This window comes from Tachypleus tridentatus, chromosome 13 (genome assembly GCF_004210375.1).
Source record: "Tachypleus tridentatus isolate NWPU-2018 chromosome 13, ASM421037v1, whole genome shotgun sequence".
NCBI lineage: Eukaryota > Metazoa > Arthropoda > Merostomata > Xiphosura > Limulidae > Tachypleus > Tachypleus tridentatus.
In genome coordinates this window covers 137,506,516-137,525,588 of record NC_134837.1, presented here as the reverse complement: position 1 = coordinate 137,525,588, position 19,073 = coordinate 137,506,516, and the positions used below count along the sequence as shown (strand labels likewise).

The window sequence follows — 19,073 nt, the reverse complement described above, 5'->3', positions numbered from 1 at the left end:
ATTCGAGACAATCAATAAATAGAACATTGTATTCAAGTTCTGCTTCAGATTCACTTCCGCAACTGTTAGAACACAGGCTGTGAACATTGACGTTTCTTGAGAATACTAACATTCATAGCAGGAGATGAAGGTTGTTGTTCGAGTAATAATATATTTATCGGATTAACGTGAATGTTGCTTGTTAGGTATTTAACATATCTTTTCTTATTTAAATTATTCTAACTTAACGACAGATAGATGGACAAGCACATATTGCATTTAAATTGCCATATAATATTTGTTTGCTTAACCTTTGTTTTTTACAATACAGTATACCGTAATAATCGTGTTAAACAGATAATTAAGAAAGCTACAAATTGGCAAAATATTAAACTAATGAACTGAAATTTATTATATAAAACAGTCTGTACTATAATTTTTTTTTATTTCTAGTTGAAATTCTGAAGGTGGGGAAATTTTTGAGTTGTTATATAACGCTACATCCGTTTGTTATTAGTGTTCAACTATGTCATATAAAAACAACTACGTTGTCATTCAATGTTTTACTTAGAGAATATATTGACACTAAATCATACGAAACACTTTCCTCATAAATAAATAAAAAACTAATTTGTTTAGACTAAGCTCAGTCTTACCAGTATGGAGTCTAGTATGCTGCTGGACATGGGACAGCTGCTTAAACCTCCGATCACAATATGAACATTTGTAGGGTTTTTCTCCAGTGTGTACCCGGATGTGTTGGGTCAACTGATGATTAGAAGAGAACGATTTCAAACATTGCTGACATTGATGAGGTTTGATCTCCCCCTCTATGAATTTCTCTAGCGTGATGTTGCATCGCTGACTTATGTAGGAAGATCTGAAAAAAAATCATTAAAGCAGGAATCTTTTTTTAATGCATGATCAACAAAAGTGACTGCTACACTTCTATTTCTTTTAGTGTTTCGTACTCTTTTATATTCTGGTATGCAGGAGTGGACAAAAAAAGTGTCCCTACTTGGAAATGTTGATAATTTATAATATATTTTACTAGATGACAGAAAAATATGTAAAAGTATATGCTTTTATAACTCACTCGATGAGATCTGTTAAAACATGAAATCCTAATTTTAACACTGGCTTTCGTAAATACTTAAACTTTTCATGATTTTAGTTACATTTTCTAATGAAAAGTGTTTTGTAACTCCTGTAGTTTCTTAGATCGTATTATAATTAGTCCACAAAATGATCAAATAAGTTTCCCTGCAAATGTGGAGTCGTTAACAAGATATCTTGGAAATAAGAAGATTAATGTTGTGGAATGGTTATGTCAGTCTCCTGATATCGATTTGATTGAAAATTTATGGGCTGGAGTTAATCCGGTTGAGGAAGATGAATTTTCTGAAGTAGTCAAACAACTATGGCAGCCAATCACTCAAGAATATCTGCACAAATTCACTAAAAGCATGCCACGTTAATGTGAAACAATACTGAAATCCAAGGGAATGTCGACTTGCGAAACTGGTTTGTGTTATTTTTAGTTTCATTATTAGACTAAAATTAGTCTTACCAGTATGGAGTTTAGTATGCTGCTGACATGGGACAGCTGCTTGAAACTGCGGTCACAATACACAGTCTATCTACATTTCTATATGACAAAAACACAGCTATAACAAGTAATTTAAAGAATCGCAAACATACTGGATTTATTTATCAAAAAATTAAAACTCGTAAGAAAATAGATTCATGTAGTATAAAGCTTAATCTACAATTTTATTTGAAAGCGTTACTTTAGTTCACGTCCCTCATGCTCGTTTGTTACGGCAATCAACTCGTACCCAGAGGGTGGCGGGTCTGAATTCCAGTGGAAACGTTATAATGTGATTGTGAATCCCATTGTTCGTTGATATAAGAATAGCCCGAAAGTTGGCGGTGGATGATGATAACTTGCTGCCTTCCATTTACTTTATCACTGCTAAGTTGGGACTTCTCTCGCATAGCATTTCGCGAAATTTAAAGAAACTAAACCGTTATCCTTAAAGTTCATATTCTAACTGTGAAACTAAATCTACTTTCAATATTTTTGTTGCTTGCATGATTGATAGCATGTCTTAATTGATCTATGATTTCGAAAAAACCTACCTATTAACACAGGTAAAGCTGAAGATTTATTTTAGCGTTTTTTTTTTAATCACATAGAAGAAATTAAACTTTTATTTTCGTTTCTTATTATACCTTGTTCTGGGAAATCAAAATATTTGTTCATAAAGTACAGTAGAATTTTACTACATCTACAAGTTTATCAAGAACACAAAAAAATGAAGTTAAAAATTCACCGCGGGCTGAATATGGAGGTTAAAACGTTGCCCGATAGTAAATTGTCTAAAAAACAACCTACACATTCACAAATAAGTGACTTTTTACTGCATTACCTTAACGAAATTTTTCAAGTGGTTCATAAGGTCAATTGTAAACTGTTATGTTTAATATTGGTGGAGTGAAAAACAATTAGAAACAAACACTATTTCGTGACGATTCACAAATATTTTGAGATATTCCAGTAATTTTTGGAAGTCTGATTTCTTTATAATAAACTTTCATATTCTTGACTGGCAAAAGCAAAAAAAAAAACCAAAAACAAACTAGCATTCTTTAGCTAATTGGAATATGTAAGTATGTCGTGTATAATTGCGTGTTTTAAGGAATGAAAAGTGCCCTCCCAGTCTTCATGATAGATTATAGATTATCCTTGAACACAACACTTGTATCTAAGATAAACAATTTAGTCTCGTATACTGTTTTGTAAATTGCATGAGTTATATTTAAGAAAAATAATTTCTCTGAAGAAGTTCCATTTAAAATATTAATTCCCTTCTTTCCGAAATTATTTTTAATCACTTTTACCATATAATATGTGATACTTGTCGTTTATTGTATATTCTTATAAATGTTTATTTTTTGCAAGTATACTGTAAAGCTGTATGAAATTATGAATTTTATCAGTTTTGTTGAAAATGTCATCCTCCTCAAGGTTTCCGATAAAAGCTTATGGTTCAAAATAGCTTCTGAAAAAAATTCGTAAATTATCGAATTAACATATGCTTCATTTATAAATGTCTGAATACAATTTGCATGATTTTGATCTCTATTCTCTCCATGATGTTACCGAACTGATTTTTTTCGACAAACGATCAATTCATAAAATAAATCTGTGAATAAGCTGAACTTTGTGATTACAAAATGACTAAAAGAAATACAAAATAAATGTTAATGACTTAGAAGAAGTCACAGTGTGTAATATCAACTTCTATGGAGGATTATGTGAGAGAGAAAAGCGCATCTATAAACGGTAACGCATTACATAGCCTCATAGCCGCATTCATTTGAAGATAAAAACAGCCTGTTCACGTATGAAAGGATACTTACTATAAGTTTGAAAATTTCCTTTACGTGTCGCGCAACTCGCAAATGAAAGTTATGAGTCGTTAAGCCTAGATTTACTCATTTGCATAAATTCGTCGCTTACCTTTACAGGCGACTTTAAACCAATTTGTTTATTAGATTAAAGTAAAAAATAGACATTTATAGATATATAAGTGTAACAGCAAGGAAATAGACAGGTAGAAACATTGGAACAAAAACAGAAAGAACAACAAATGCTCGTATAAAGAGTCACATTGATTAATATGACACGGAATGCGTGAGGATGATTCCTGGATCTTATAATGGATACTTAAATACTGCTATGAATTTATAAACCAAGTAGTTTTGGAGCAAAGTGAGTATGTATCATAATTACCGAGGTAGCACTCGTCGTATTTTCATTGCAGGCAGAATTTACTGACGCTAATTCACGAACTTTACAAAATAAATAACTTATTTGTGTTAAACAAGTGAATCAACAATACTTTGGAATTTGTTGGAAGGTTAAAAATGAGCCAAAGGAAGAAATTCATATTGAATAGAAACTTTTAAACAACCTGAATATTTAATATGTACTTTAAGTTGGTGTTGGTGCTTTTCTTATAGCAAAGCCACATCGGGCCATCTTCTCAGCCCACCGAGGGGAATCAAACCCCTGATTTTAGCGTTGTTGTACTTTAAGAACTCGCAATGTACTGGATCTAAATAGAAATAAAGTTCTCATAACACACTTGATTCATGATTAAAGCCCGGCATGGCCAGATTGGTTAAGGCGTTCGACTCGTAATCCGAGGGTCGCGAGTTCGAATCCCAGTCGCATCAAATATGTTCGCCCTTTCAGCCGTGGGGCCGTTATAATGTTACGGTCAATCCCACTATTCGTTGGTAAAAGAGTAGCCCAAGAGTTGGTGGTGAGTGGTGATGACTAGCTGCCTTCCCTCTAGTCTTACACTGCTAAATTAGGGACGGCTAGCACAGATAGCCCTTGAGTAGCTCTGTACGAAATTCAAATAACAAAACAAACAAACCAACTATGGAAAAACTTGTTTAAAGTGATTTATAGGACCATAGCATAATTCGTCTGTATAACACAAGCACAGGTCTTTCATGTAATTTAAAGAAAAGCAGTATACTGAATTTATTTAACAAAAAATATAATTCTTACAATTAATTCAAAGAATCGCAACATATTGGATCTATATAACAAAAAACATGTTTCTTACAAGTAATGTCCATCTCTCGATAGCGCTCGTATTACTGAATATTTATCGTTTTATTGTTTCTAGTGTCAAATGTTATCTAAACGGCACTAATAATGACTGAAATGTAGTGTTCTAAACGCTTTAACTACACTGGTATAGTAATGAATCTTCATTTATTGTTTTAAGTATCACAACCTTTTAATACGAGTCTAATAAATAATCATAACCTACATATACCAGCATTGCAGCCTGTTAAACATTTTTTTGTTTCTAGTATCACAGTCTATCTACACAGTTGTAGTTACAAATCATAACTTAGCATCACAAAATGCCTTTACGTATCAAAATTTAGTCTTTCTACTATTACAGCCAATCTACTAGAGGTAAAAAAAAACATTTTCTAATACGACAGAATCAAGTCTGTTGTGTATTAAAGTATTTTACCCATATTATATAAAGAGCCTCGTTAAAGTTTTAGTAAAACAGTGTACTGATGTTATAAATAAACGATTTTACAATATCAAATTACTTAAACTATTCGAAGTGCTATCTTGTCAGTTGCGATTTGTGATTTAGTGGGACGTTCCTGAAGATGTAAAACGAAACCTTTACTTCGTATACTAACATGTATAAATCAGTGTGCACTACAGAAATCAAATAACGCAGTGGTATTTTTTGTTTTCATGATCTTGAAACGATGTAATACGTTAGAATTAACGGAAATAATTCATTAATCTAACAGATTATCTAAAGAGCTCAGCACAAGAATTTTGCTACGATAATTTATACATAAATTATTCATGTCACGTTAAGATATATATTTGTTGTTTTATTTTTTGTATTCAACTTAACCATTGGTAATCACCAAGTACATTTCTCTATTCCTTACTAACTCGTCACTTTAAATGTTATCACCTTCTGTCTTCTCAATACTCTTATTATTTCGGCCCCCCTCTAGTACAGCGGTATGTCTCCGGGTTTACAACCCTAAAATCAGGCGTTCGATTCCCCTCCGTGAGCTCAGTAGATATCCCCATGTGGCTTTGCTATAAGAAAAAAAACATAAACTTATTATTTTAGTTCAGACTTGTGTTATGAGCTGTGATTTTCTCTAATATATACATTTTGGGGTAACTCCTAGAAATCATATATTTTTATGTATTCATGTAAATTAATTTATGCGTATACACTAGTTTATTATAACCAAAAACAAGAATAAACAAAAATAGAAAATGCTGCACAAATGGAAAGGATCCCAGGATACAAGCTGTAATATGGGATATAGAATGTACCCTAAGTTTTGGAGGTGACTGAGGATATAGGGCCCACATTGCGGTGGGTATACACCGTCTATCAGTCTTAACTTTTATTCACTAGTCTCACATAAAGAAATAAAATAAAGGATTAACAATAGAAATAAAAAATAGGAGAACGAGATGTGGGTGTTCAACGTCCCAAATCTATATCACCCTTCATTTATCCGATAAAATAAGAAACTGAAAATACTTCAGTATATAATACAGAAACACATTATTTAAATTTATAAATTAAAATAATTGATGAGGATATCAATATAAATATTTTTGATAAAAGAAAATGTTTGCCTTTCCAATATATTGTTTACCCTCTTTTAATAGTATTGTACCATACCCTTCTGTTATAAGCATTATACCTTCACAATTATTCGGATTTTGTAAAGTTTGTAATAATTTACAATATTTTATTTGTAATGTTGAATTAGTGATACAAAAAATTAATATTAAATGGATTCAGTAAAAACACTTTAAATGGAATTGTTAAATTATTTTGTAGTAAATATAAGAATGTATTAAATAAATATATAGAAATAACATTAAAGAAATTTTACTGAAAATTTCTGATAACTATTTTTAGTTGTGAATAAGGTTATTCAACAGCATGAACACTTCAAAGCATATAAAGGTTTGTTTATAGTATGAAAATTAATAGTTACAATAGACTTAAAGGGTGGTGGTTAGAAGCTATACTAGTTAGTTTGGATAACTAGTTAGGACCTTTCAAAATAGTGTAATTCGTTTACTGGACTGCCAATAGTGCCTTCCTACCATAATGGAGGCAGTATTGCTAATTGCAAAAGGTAAGTTTAATTACCTTACTGGCCTGTTATGACCAGGTAGTTACAGCACTCGACTCGTAATCTGAGGGTCGGGGGCTAGAATCCTCGTCACATCAAATATGCTTGTTCTTTCAGCCGTGGGAGCGTTATAAAATTACAGTCAATTTTATTGTTCGTTAGTAAAACCGTAGCCCAAGGGTTGGAGGTAGGTGGTGACGACTAGTTGCCTTTCCTCTAATCTTACGCTGCTAAATTAGAGATGACTCGTGTAGCTTTGCACGAAATTCAAAAACAAACAATTTAATTTACCTACCCCAAATGGTAGTATCTTATTCTTGTTTTATGTATATTTTCATTTAATTTTTCTTCTTTTATACTCTAGAGAGCAGTCACTTTCCCACAATTGACTGGAGGCAGTGAAGGGATATATAGATGTGAGGCGTTGTGGGCCTGAACATCCATATCTCGTTCTCCTAATTTCTATATCTATCTTTTTTTATTTTAATCATTTATGTGAGACTGTATCCCCACCACAATGTGGGTCTTATTCAGCAGTTACCTCAGAACCTAAGGTGTATCCTACATCCCACATTACAGCCTTTACCCTGGGAATTATTGGTGCAGTGTTTTCATTTTGTTTCGGCTTGTTTTTAGTTATAACAGTATAGCAACAAATACCTCAAAACACTAAATACACTGATTAATTTGATAATATACTGTGCGACAGATGACAGTTAACGATAATCAACATTTATCAGATTAGCAAGAAATAACAAGAAAATAAAACTACAAAAACGCATGAGCCAAACACGTAAAAAATATACTAAAGTTTTTCACTACTGTCATTGTGTATCTCATCACAAAGTGGAAATTTCTAGCGAATTTTTACAACAAAGTGAATGGAGTGATTCACAAAGTATAAAAATATATCAGAACTGTGGTTTGAAAACCAGCTTTGAAGTACTAGATCTGTCATGAATCAAACACAGTTTCAGTACTGAATGTGGCTAAACACAACATTTTACCACAGCCAAACTGTTTATGAAGCAGATGAAAGTTTGCCTTGTCTTATACGTACACGATAAATGCAGATAAAATCTGTCCCTTACTGATCTAAACTTTTGACTCCAATTGAAACTAGTCAAACACATTGACAATCATAAAACTGTTGCACCCACCTTCTGCATAATATAATCCGAAGAAAACTGGTGGTTGTAATATGCTTCCAAAACAGCATCTGACGATGTCATTGGTGACGTTACAGCTGTCAAAAACGGGCGGCTTTGTAGCGGTTTTGAGAAATTTGCATTTTGCTCTGAAGCAGACATACTATTGCGCACAAATTTCGATACGGGCATCAAGTAGACGGTGATTACATTTTACTGCAAGCAATTGTAGACTGTGAGGCTGTAGATGAACAACAGTATGCACACGTGTATATATTGAAGAAAAGGGGTAATTCTTTCCCCATAAAAACATACATTCGCCCAAACAATATAAATCCTACATATATAGATGTGATGTACACACCAGCATCTGCGTACGCTATCTGTGGTGAATGGCAACTCGAGCACATTTTTGACCAATGGAAACTGCGGAGCTTAGCTTCACATTCTATGAGGTGAACAGTAGAAGTTTATGACGAAAGAAAAAGAAAATACAAAAATCAAAACCCTTGCGTGTGGCGTGGGTTCAGTGACTGACCGATAAAGACTACTGCCACGATTTTGGGGATTTCCCTTCCTTCCTGTTGTCGCACCCCATCTTCAGTTCGGTAATTTACAATAGACTTACAATCATGTTTGATTCTTTACCACTATTGTGAAACTTAGATAGCTTTTAGAGTGTATATACATTAGATAGTAGCAGTTAAAACACAAATAAAGCTGACGCAATACCACCTGTGCATAACAATAGTTATATTACAAGTTAAATATAAAAATGAATATCAGCAATCATATTTCAATAAGAAGGTTTATATAATACGAGCACGGACATTTATACAAGATCAGCAGTTGTATGTAAACACAAAATTATTTTAATTATAAAACTTACAGTTATATCTGATCATGAACGCGTGTCTGAATGATAGGTCAAGGAAACAAAGCTACCTAAAAGTTAGATAAAATGATAAGGTTATTGAAGCCAGTAAACATAAAAATATCAAATATTGAGCGGCAAACTGCCAACCCTACCTCAGTAAATCGAATAGAAATATAGAAACAAACATAACACAACTAATTTCGTTTATTAACTTCAACTATCTTATACAGTTGTGTACATGCATAATCAAACTATTCTATAGCTATAATAGAAAGTCAATCACAGTAAATATAATGATATATTTCGGATCATTAAGGGGTTTTATTCTTAAATTGATATAAAGTTGTTTTGTATTGTAGCAACTAATTTATATTAATCCAATCCACAACAGATTAAATTGAAATTCAAATAGGACTTATTCTTCATTATTCTTATTGTTAGACAGAAGGAAGGACAAAAGTCCTCATTATAACAACAAGAAATATTCATGAACTTCCAAATTTTCATTACGTAATATAACCCTTGAAAGGTAGGTAGAAAATAAGCAGTATAAAGACTTGAGCTGTGAGTGTTTCGAGTAGTCAGAATACAGTAGTGAAGGCTAGACGACGGTATCACTATTAGTAATAGAGGAATGGGAAGAGATTTGGGCTGCAAATGTTCCGTCAAGTTGTCAAGTTAAAATATAGTAGTGACTGGCTGGGCGATCGTGTCGCTATTTGTAATGGTGGAATGGAAATATTCATTAACCCGAGACAGCCTAAAATACTGTACAAGGACAAAGGCAAGTAATAAACTGATGTGTATAGCATTTTAACACAATGGTATTTACTAACCATTTGTACCTAGAGTACACGCTTTACAAAAGACGATGAACTGGATATCAAAATCCATGTTCCAATATATCTTAGTCAGGTAGGTTCATCGCTACTTGGTTCCCCAAGTTGTCTTAGAATCTACGGAACTGCTGTATCAGATTTCTCATTTGAATAATATCAAAGTACATAAAGATATATATGAATTTATTTCGAGCGTATTAATAAGTTGCTTATCATTGTAATTTTAATCCTGGTGGTTTCAATCATCAGTTTCACATCTTTATAAAAATTGCTTATATAATCTCCTCTCACGTTGACAGGACTTATATTCCGAGTTACAAAATTTGACAAATGGTTTTTATTCACTGCATGTCCCAAAACTGTATTAAAAAGACTTGAAGAAATAAGCTCTCGTTAAATGTTGAACATTGCACACTTACATGTCAGTAGAGATGGATTAAACAAGTGCATGCGAAAACTGTCTTATGTGAATATAAATATATTTTTCTGAAGAAAAAAAACGAATGAACAGTTTAAAAAACATAGTATTATCAAGTTTAGTGTGACAGACAAATAAAATGTATGGTAAAAACTTTTTCACCTTTTCGAGCGAGACTCAGAGCCTAAAGCTTCACTTATTCAATATCCATATATCGATTCAATCATAATCATGTGTATTGAAGCATTGCAAATAGAAGTGTTTCAAACATTTATACCTTTTGAGTAACTCTCACCCTTATTTCCAATATGCTAACAACTGTGCAAATGTAGTATGAAACTATCAAACCTCTGGTTGTTTTTCACTTTTATATATAACCTGTAGTGTAGAAATGTGTGTGTTAATCGCTATGCGGAGCCTTTTTGTTACAAATAGATAGAAAGTCACAAATACGACTCGTAGAGATTTTCATGACTTGTTAAGTTTAAGATGGCTTTTATACATTACTTCTATTTTGACGTTTAAATCTGGCCTCATTAAGGTATTTTCAATATAGATAATTATTGAGGTAATAAAACAAAGGGTTATAACAAAGCGAATGATACGTATTTTGAAATTAATCAATAAAATGCCCTACTGAGTAAGAATTAACACAAGAACCCGTCATAGCCAGGTGGTTATGGATCTATACAACAAATCTTGATATCATTTGAATATGATAAACATGACACACAATAACAAAAATATGTTTTGAAGCAATGTATAACATTGGGAGATAAAACACAACAAATAACGATATATATGGTTGTGATGGATACATTATTCGAACAACGTTGTGAGTGTGTAAGTGGTTGAGAAAATATAATCCTCCTTAATATTATGAGTGCGTAATTAGCTATGAAAATGTAATATTGGTAGATACTGTAAGTGTGTAATCATCTAATGAAATACAATAATTACTTTAAGAAATGTTTAGTGTATAAGTAATTTACCATTTAAGTATGTATTTGAAAATCATCCATTTTTCGTAATCTTATTTAATTTTTTAGGGGCATTTTAAAATCTAAATCTGACAAATTTCAGTGCATCACTTAAAATACCCTAACGAAAGCAGCATGTTTCGGGTAATTATTGGTTTAAAACGTGCTCCTCAATCGATTTTAGCTTTTTTCTTTTATTAAAAATACGGTTTGTGTTGAGTACTCGATTCGTTATCTGAGAGTCGCCGGCCCGAACCTTGCTTCCAAATATTCTCGCCTTTTCAGCCGTGTAGGTGCTATAATATTACAGTCAATCCCACTATTCGTGGATAAAAAGTAACCCGTAAGGTAACAGAAGGTAGTATTGACTAGTTCCTTTCCCCTTAGTCTATAGCTTCAAAATTGAAGCTGTCTAACACAAATGTCCCACAATAACTTTGCGCGAACTTCAAAACGAAAAAACAAGACTGCTAAGCCTGGATCAATGTCGCACCAAAGAAAATTAAAATTAAACTAAAAAACAACAAAATACAATACTCACTAACACCTACAAAGTTTCCCACTTAACAAACTATACATTCCTACATAAATACCCAAACATATAACCATTCCATGACAGACTTCTAAGCAAATCATTCACCTACTTTACTAAAAACGTGAATAAAAACGAAATGTTACGCCCATTAGATTTCTATATCATACATGATGAAAATAAATCTAAGTACCTCTCACCCGTAAATATTTACTGTAAGTTTAATAATATGCCACCTATCGCTAACTCTATCTAATTCATCATATTGTTATTTTCTCATAGTGTATTTAAAAGAGTATTCATGTAAATACACATAAAATAAGCCAACAACATAAAAAACAATGGAATATGTGGACTATTATACGGTGAGTGTGTCCCAATGTAAATGATGAACGTTTAAACATAGCCCTGATAGGTACTTGGCCCAGATAAAGGTTCTGAATTCATATCAATAAACATTTGTGGCCGCACCTTCCTCTTTTACATTGCGTTCAACATTTAACAGTTGTCCCAAATATAAATTATTTATAACACCAAAAATGCAGGAGAAAGAGGTTAAGATAGTATCTGACTCTTCCACATCTACCCATAACACTAGAATTCCGAAAATTAGAAACGACAAATAAATATTATGTCGTCTTGTTATGTTTCCAATGATTTTCGTTTGTTGGCTAGACATTTTAAATTAATAATTTTGGTTGGTCACATGATGTGATTATGAAGCATTATTTCATTTCCAGAAAAACAAAAAAGGCGAGCAGATACACGTTCAAAGGTCTGAATTATACATTTCAAGAGCAGGACAGATAACAAACTAATAATATTAGGAGTTTTCATGAAAAATAGCCAACGAATTGCAGCTATCTTCCATTAAATTTATCATTTCAAAATTAAAGATGGTTAGCACAGAGAGTCCTTGAGTAATTTTTGCAAACTTCAAGAAATGGATAACCAAAATTAAAAAAAATCAACGATCTCGTAGCAAGATCTAAATTAATCCTTTGATATCTTTTGTTCTATTTTTATGTGCATTGAAATTATTCTAAATGTAGAGAATAAAACACGAGTAAAACTATTTATTTTGACTGAATAGAAGAAATTGTAATGTGGAATAACTTGATTTGAAATATGTTTTTCCAAATGATTCTAACGTTATTTTAAAAATATTGAAATTTATCAGCATGATTCGAAGTGATAATTTATATATTACGTTTAAAATAAGACTTCTAGCTTTGGTTTAAAGTACTGAAGTCCAGAAAACAATATTCGATATTATTTTTGCTGTATTTTTCTAAATAAAGATCTTGAATTGAATTTTAAAATAATGAAGCTCATTAACATGATCCAAAGTGATATTTTTTATATTTTAGCGCAACACCGATGGACTAATACCAACAATTTAAACTTGTATAGATATTTAAATAAAAAGAAAAGGCGACACAGTCGTTCATCAACATACCGTCAGTTGTAAGTATGAATCCGACAAAATAGTTTAAGGTAAAGTTCTGACTTTATCGTTGAAAAAGTATGGATTTTAATATGTTTGTATCAGTAAAATCTACATTAAATTTTACTTGAAAAACATCTCCAGTTATTAAAATCTATCATCTTCATTTTGAACAGTATACCATCATTATTTTTTAAAACTAATATTTTAGTTCAATAACATAATTATGTTGTAACATAATTCCTAAAACCTATACACACATTCTAGCTTTGAACTAAATTAAATTTACTCTTATGTTTGTTTCGTTTTTTTTTGTAAAAACAGAAATATGTTTTCCTCATAACTTTATTTCAAGTTCATCAAAAACGGTAACTTGACATCTATATTCAACTTGAATTAGTATTAAGGTGCTGGTACATAATATTTCACTTTTATTTCTAGAAACAAAAGTGGATTAATTCTGCTGAAAATCGAATTCATGTTCACTCAGATTGAATAGTTAGCAAATTTACTTTCATAACTAATTTTTTTTCCACTGGTAATTTTACATCCTATATTTGTCTGATTAAAAGAACATATCATTTATTTAAAAACATGCACTCTATAAAATAATATCAAAGCTGTCAGTGATTTCTAGGTTTTAGTTTTGAAAAGTGATAAATTAAATACTTTTAAGGAATTCTAAAAGTAAAAGAAACTTATAAAAATAGATAAAAGTAATATTTAATACGAATATTGGTTTTGAAAAGTTTTGTTTGTTTGTTTTTGAATTACGCACAAATCTACTCGAGTGTTATCTGTGCTAGCCTTCCCTAATTTAGCAGTGTAAGACTAGAGGGAAGGCAGCTAGTCACCACCACCCACCGCCAACTCTTGGGCTACTCTTTTACCAACGAATAGTGGGATTGACCGTTACATTATAATGCCCCCGCAACCCTGAGATTACGAGTCGCACGCCTTAACACGCTTGGCCCTGCCGGGCCGGTTTTGAAAAGTTAAACCGGACTATACGCTTGAAGCTACTTTAATAGTCAGAGAAACTTAATATTACTAAAGGTGTGTGTGTGATTTTTTTTTTATAGCAAAGGCACATAAGGGTAACTTCTCTTTCTACCGAGGGGAATCAAACCGCTGGTTGTAGTGTTGTAAAGCCAGATACTTACCGCTGTACTATCGGTAGTCTGAAAATTAGGTAACAATAAGACAAACAACAACATCATGAAACAAAAGTAAAATTACTTACGATAAATGTATTATTCAACCAAGCATTTTTTCACGAATATTAAAATGTTAAACAAGTCTTTTTTCGCTATTCTAGTAGTTTAACTTCGTATTAGCTTAAGATAAAAACATTATTACTTTTTCATTGAGGAGTTAAAACCTACAACTTTATGTATAGCAATCTCTGAAATAATCTTTCTTTACTTATGCTTCATAGTGGTATGGCTATGAACTTATACCATTAGAAACCTGGTCGTTGTGCAGCTTTGTGCTTAGTATTAAACAACAACCCTGATTTACTGATAAAATAATGCTCGTCAGGCACATAAACCTCTCTGTATGGTAATCTTTACAATTATTTCTTTATTTCTAACACACTTTACTAATTATTTTTATCCAGATAGTCAATACCCTGTGCTCAGGTATCTCTTAAAATGTTGAACTTAAATTTATGTCATTTGTTTCATTAAAACGTTTGCAAGATAACTAATAGTAGTGGCCCAGCATGGCCAGTGCGACTCGTAATCTGAGTGTCGGGGGTTCGTATCTCCGTCGCGCCAAACATGCTCGCCCTCCCAGCCGTGGGGGCATTATAATGTGACGGTCAATCTTACTATTCGTTGGTGAAAGAATAGCCCAAGAGTTGACGGTGGGTGGTGATGACTAGCTGCCTTCCCTCTAGTCTTACACTGTTAAATTTGGGACGGCTAGCGCAGATAGCCCTCGAGTAGCTTTGTGCGAAATTCAAAAACAAACAAACAAACTTTAGAGTAATTTCTGAAGTTTTTTAATATTTCTTCTCTCTTACTTTTACTAACTTAACGTGCTATTATACTTGTCATGAAACGTTACTATTAAGCTTATTACATTTTAAAATTCTGTATTCTTTATCTCCTTCCTTAGGGATATTCACGAATTAGAGCTACACTATATTTGTCACACCCATTGTCGATGACATATTTTTTATTAATCCAGAGCTCTCCAGGCAGTCTGGGATAGAAAAAATAGTAGTCTTGGGGACACTATTATAATTTATAAAAGTCATATTATGTGTGTTTTATCTCAGACGGTCTGAAGACCTCCGCATTGAGCGAAACGTGTTCTCGGCAATGGATACGACAAATATCATGTAATTGAAATACTATTGTTATAAACGCTTCTCATTCTCGAAAATAACTAAGGGACAAAAAGAACGTCGAGTTTAAAAGACGTATTATGCCTAAAACTAAGCTCATATTACAAGTATAATTGCAATCATTATTCGTCAGCATGTAATAGACGTACATACAATAGTAATATAAACCGACAGTGAGAGAAACGGTATTATTTTTGCAATAATATCTAAACATGTAAAATTTTTACACGTATCTGTATTAGTAATACACAAACTCTTATTCAGATAAGCATTATCATTTATACAGTAATTTCTGAGCGTTTAATTTCATATGTATTTTATTTTTATCAGATGACACAGACTTTGTGTGTCATAAATTTAGGTATTTTGTGTGTATATATATATCTACGTTGTGTGTGCTTCTTAAAGTCAGTAGTGTTATTTTGTTGGGAAAACTGGATTTTGTTAAATTATTATTTTTGTGTATATCTGTGCTGTTGATAGTATTAGCCTGTTATCATAATCATTTGTCCTTTAGAACATCAACTAGACAAACTTTTTTTTCTCTAATTTCAAAATTCAACAACTGAAATAGGTGATTAAAACAACTGTACAAGAAAAAAAGAACAAACCTATTAAATTGTAACGAAGTCTCATAGAAACTCACAAAAATATAAAAACTCTATAACTTGAACGCTTTCGAAACGTGAACTTTTCTTCTTCGAGGGCAAACTAGGAATGGTAGCGTAATCGAATGAGTAATATATAAAAAGGAGTGACGCCATGAAGGTTACCTGGTCTTTCAAGAAGTGTTTAGTATATTTTTCCATATATTGTTTTAAGTGTTATTTCATTTCTAGTAAAATGTGGCTGTCGGCACATGTAAAAACGATGTTAGGAATATCTTGTAAAAAATAATACTATAATTAAGTGTTTAAGTAAAATAAAAGAAACATCTGATTGAAAAATAGATGTTAAGCTAATTGATTTATACAAAGAGATGTGGAAATTTATCTTAAAGTTTAGGAAAGTTGGGATTCACACTACATGAAAGAAATAAGCAAAGAATAAAAATTGTTTTTCTGCAAGAGCTGAAACCAGTGATTGGAAATCACTGATTACAAAATCTAGATTGATTCTACAAATTTTAACAGAGTTTTGATTAACTATCCAATAAGCTCCTTTTATCTCTAAAACAGCTTTAGTTTAGAATCATGTTTCAATGAGAGTAACATCGTTAATGGAATGACCACGTTGGTTAAACTGTTGAGCAACAGTTGATAGAGAGGTAAAAGAAGCTTATTGTATTGGTAATCTAAACATTGTTCAACTTCGTGGAATCAATCTAGATCCTGGAATCAGTGATCTCCGATTAATGATTTCATCTTTAGTAAAAAATAATTTTTATTCTTTGCTTATTTCTTTCTTATAGCGCGAACACTAATTTTCTAAGACTTATCATCTATTTAAGACAATTTTTCATACTGGTTAGTATAAATCACCGAGCTTAACATTTCATTTTACTCAATCTCTAGGTGTCACCTGTATTTTAATTAAACACCTAAGTATAGTTTTTTTTTATATTTTGTAACTGTTTATAAAGCAAAATATTCCTAACACTGTGTTACATAACGCTCTCGTCGCCGTGAGCATTATACGGGAAATAAAAAAAAAGAAACCAATACTTGCAATAGTAAATGGAAAAAACACACAAACTAATCATTTTCTGGTAAACCTGGTAACCTTCATAAACGTCACTCAACTTTCTTTATATATCACTCATTCAGTTATGCTACCATTCGTTCCTAAGGAACCGAGGCCCTTGTTCCTAAAGAAGACCAGAATAAAACCCACACCTTTGAAAAACGGGATGAACTAGATTTAGACCCTGTAAGATTTATTTGCGTTCAGCTACTGCTTCCATGAAAGACTAACAATAAACCTAATCAACCGTCAAATCTAGTATCTTACAATTACGTCTACGAGGACAACAAACCCACTCTTCTAAAAATATTTTAGTCAATCATTTCCACCTTTTTTTCTATAGATTTCTCTTCCTTACAAATATTTAGAGCTTTGTATATATATTAACCATGTTTTATTCTTCCTTACAGCCATCTTCGGACACGGTTGGTGTATTTTATCCCGCATCGAAAGTACTCAAGTACAGGGTTTTTATCATTTTGTATGTGAACACACATACCAAAAATTTTATTACGTTTTCTACACTCATCATCATTTTTATCAGTTTAGGTATATGAAAGCAAACCTGTCATTTGATTCAATAATTATCACTTTTTTTATTCCAGTTTGAGGAACTACAGCCTTTACGAATAAATTGAACGAGATTAAACTTTATATAATGCTGAAGTGTATATAACATATAAGGTATTTTGTACTAGTTACAATGAAACCATATTTATGTAGATTTTAGAGGATCTGTAACACAGTGCTAATAATTTATTTTATACAATTTTTCAACAAACAAGCTGTTTAAAACACAAGAAATAAATATAACTATTCTAGCCCTTAGAAACAGCTGACAAGCCAACTGAGGATTATGCACTCTTTTCGGCCAATCAAATTAACATGATATGTATAAAGTGTTGTTTCAGAAATTAATGTTACACATTAGACAGTGGTTGGTAAATAATAAGATATTTATATAATAAATACGTGAGATAGAATATCTGTGAAGTCACATAATCAGCTCAAATAAACTGTTGAATCATTGTACTAGAAGAATATACTAACGTATAATTGGTTCATCATGATCAGGATTAGTTAAAAGAAGAGACCTAAGTGTACATTTGTAAGTTTTAAAAATACAGTAGGCTGGACCAATATTATAACTCTCCATAGTTTGTAGATGACTAGAATCAAAAGAAAATATGATCATAGTTTAGATATGAGCACATGAAGGTTTTGTATCTATACTTGTTCTTCAAACGTTATCTCAGATTTATGATATATTATAACAAAATATATGTTTCATATTCATGAAGTATATACTTTGTTCATCAAGTATTATTTGGAAGGTATGGGATATTATACAATTTATATGAATCATTGATTCTTGTTCTTCAAATACCAGCTAGAAGAATATTTCTTCTTCAAGTGTTATCTATAGCTTATAGAATATAGTGTAATTTATATACAATATTGATACTCGTTTTTTAAGTATTATCTGTTATTTTTTGGATATTAATTAACTTATATAAGTCATTGATAATTGTTCTTCCAAAATTATTTGTAGCTTATGAGATATTCTGCATTTCATATAAATCTTTCATAGATTCTCTTCAATTTTTATCTCAATCTTATGGGATATTTTACAATTTATCTAAACCATTTATACTAGTTTTTCATGTATTATCTAGAGTTTATGCAATGTTATGAACCTTATATAAATCATTTATACTTTAAGTATTAACTTATATAATCAGTATTACTTGTTTTCAACTATTGTTTGAAATTGGTGAGATATTAGGTAGTTTTAATAAGTTATTGAAATTTTGTTTTAATATTATCCAAAATGTATGGAATATAATTTATCTTACATAAATTGTGATACTCGATCTTCAAGTAATACTTAGAATTTATAGGATATTATGTAACTTATATAAATCATTGATGTTTATTTTTCTAGTACATGCTGAAATTTAGTGATGATTATGTAACTTACATAAATTATTGGTACTTATCCTTCAAATTTTATCTCAACGTTTTGGGATGTTTTGCAGTTTATCTAAATCATCGACACTTGTTCTTCAAGTACTA

General features: G+C 31.5%; 1 long non-coding RNA gene and 1 pseudogene across 2 annotated transcripts in view; one reads left to right on the top strand and one right to left on the bottom strand.

The window, feature by feature from the left end:
* Window positions 1–8,027, bottom strand: part of LOC143239879 (zinc finger protein 532-like) — a 40,552-nt pseudogene extending 32,525 nt beyond the window's left edge. Inside the window, exons 1-2 of the transcript XR_013021421.1 lie at window positions 7,878–8,027; window positions 636–859 (exon numbers count right to left, since the gene is read on the bottom strand). The product of XR_013021421.1 is annotated as a zinc finger protein 532-like (transcript). The remainder of the gene's footprint in view (window positions 1–635; window positions 860–7,877) is intronic.
* Window positions 1–18,365, top strand: part of LOC143237655 (uncharacterized) — a 78,016-nt gene extending 59,651 nt beyond the window's left edge. Inside the window, exons 3-4 of the long non-coding RNA XR_013020183.1 lie at window positions 12,882–12,978; window positions 17,408–18,365. This is a non-coding gene — a long non-coding RNA (uncharacterized LOC143237655). The remainder of the gene's footprint in view (window positions 1–12,881; window positions 12,979–17,407) is intronic.
* Window positions 18,366–19,073: the final 708 nt, after the last annotated feature.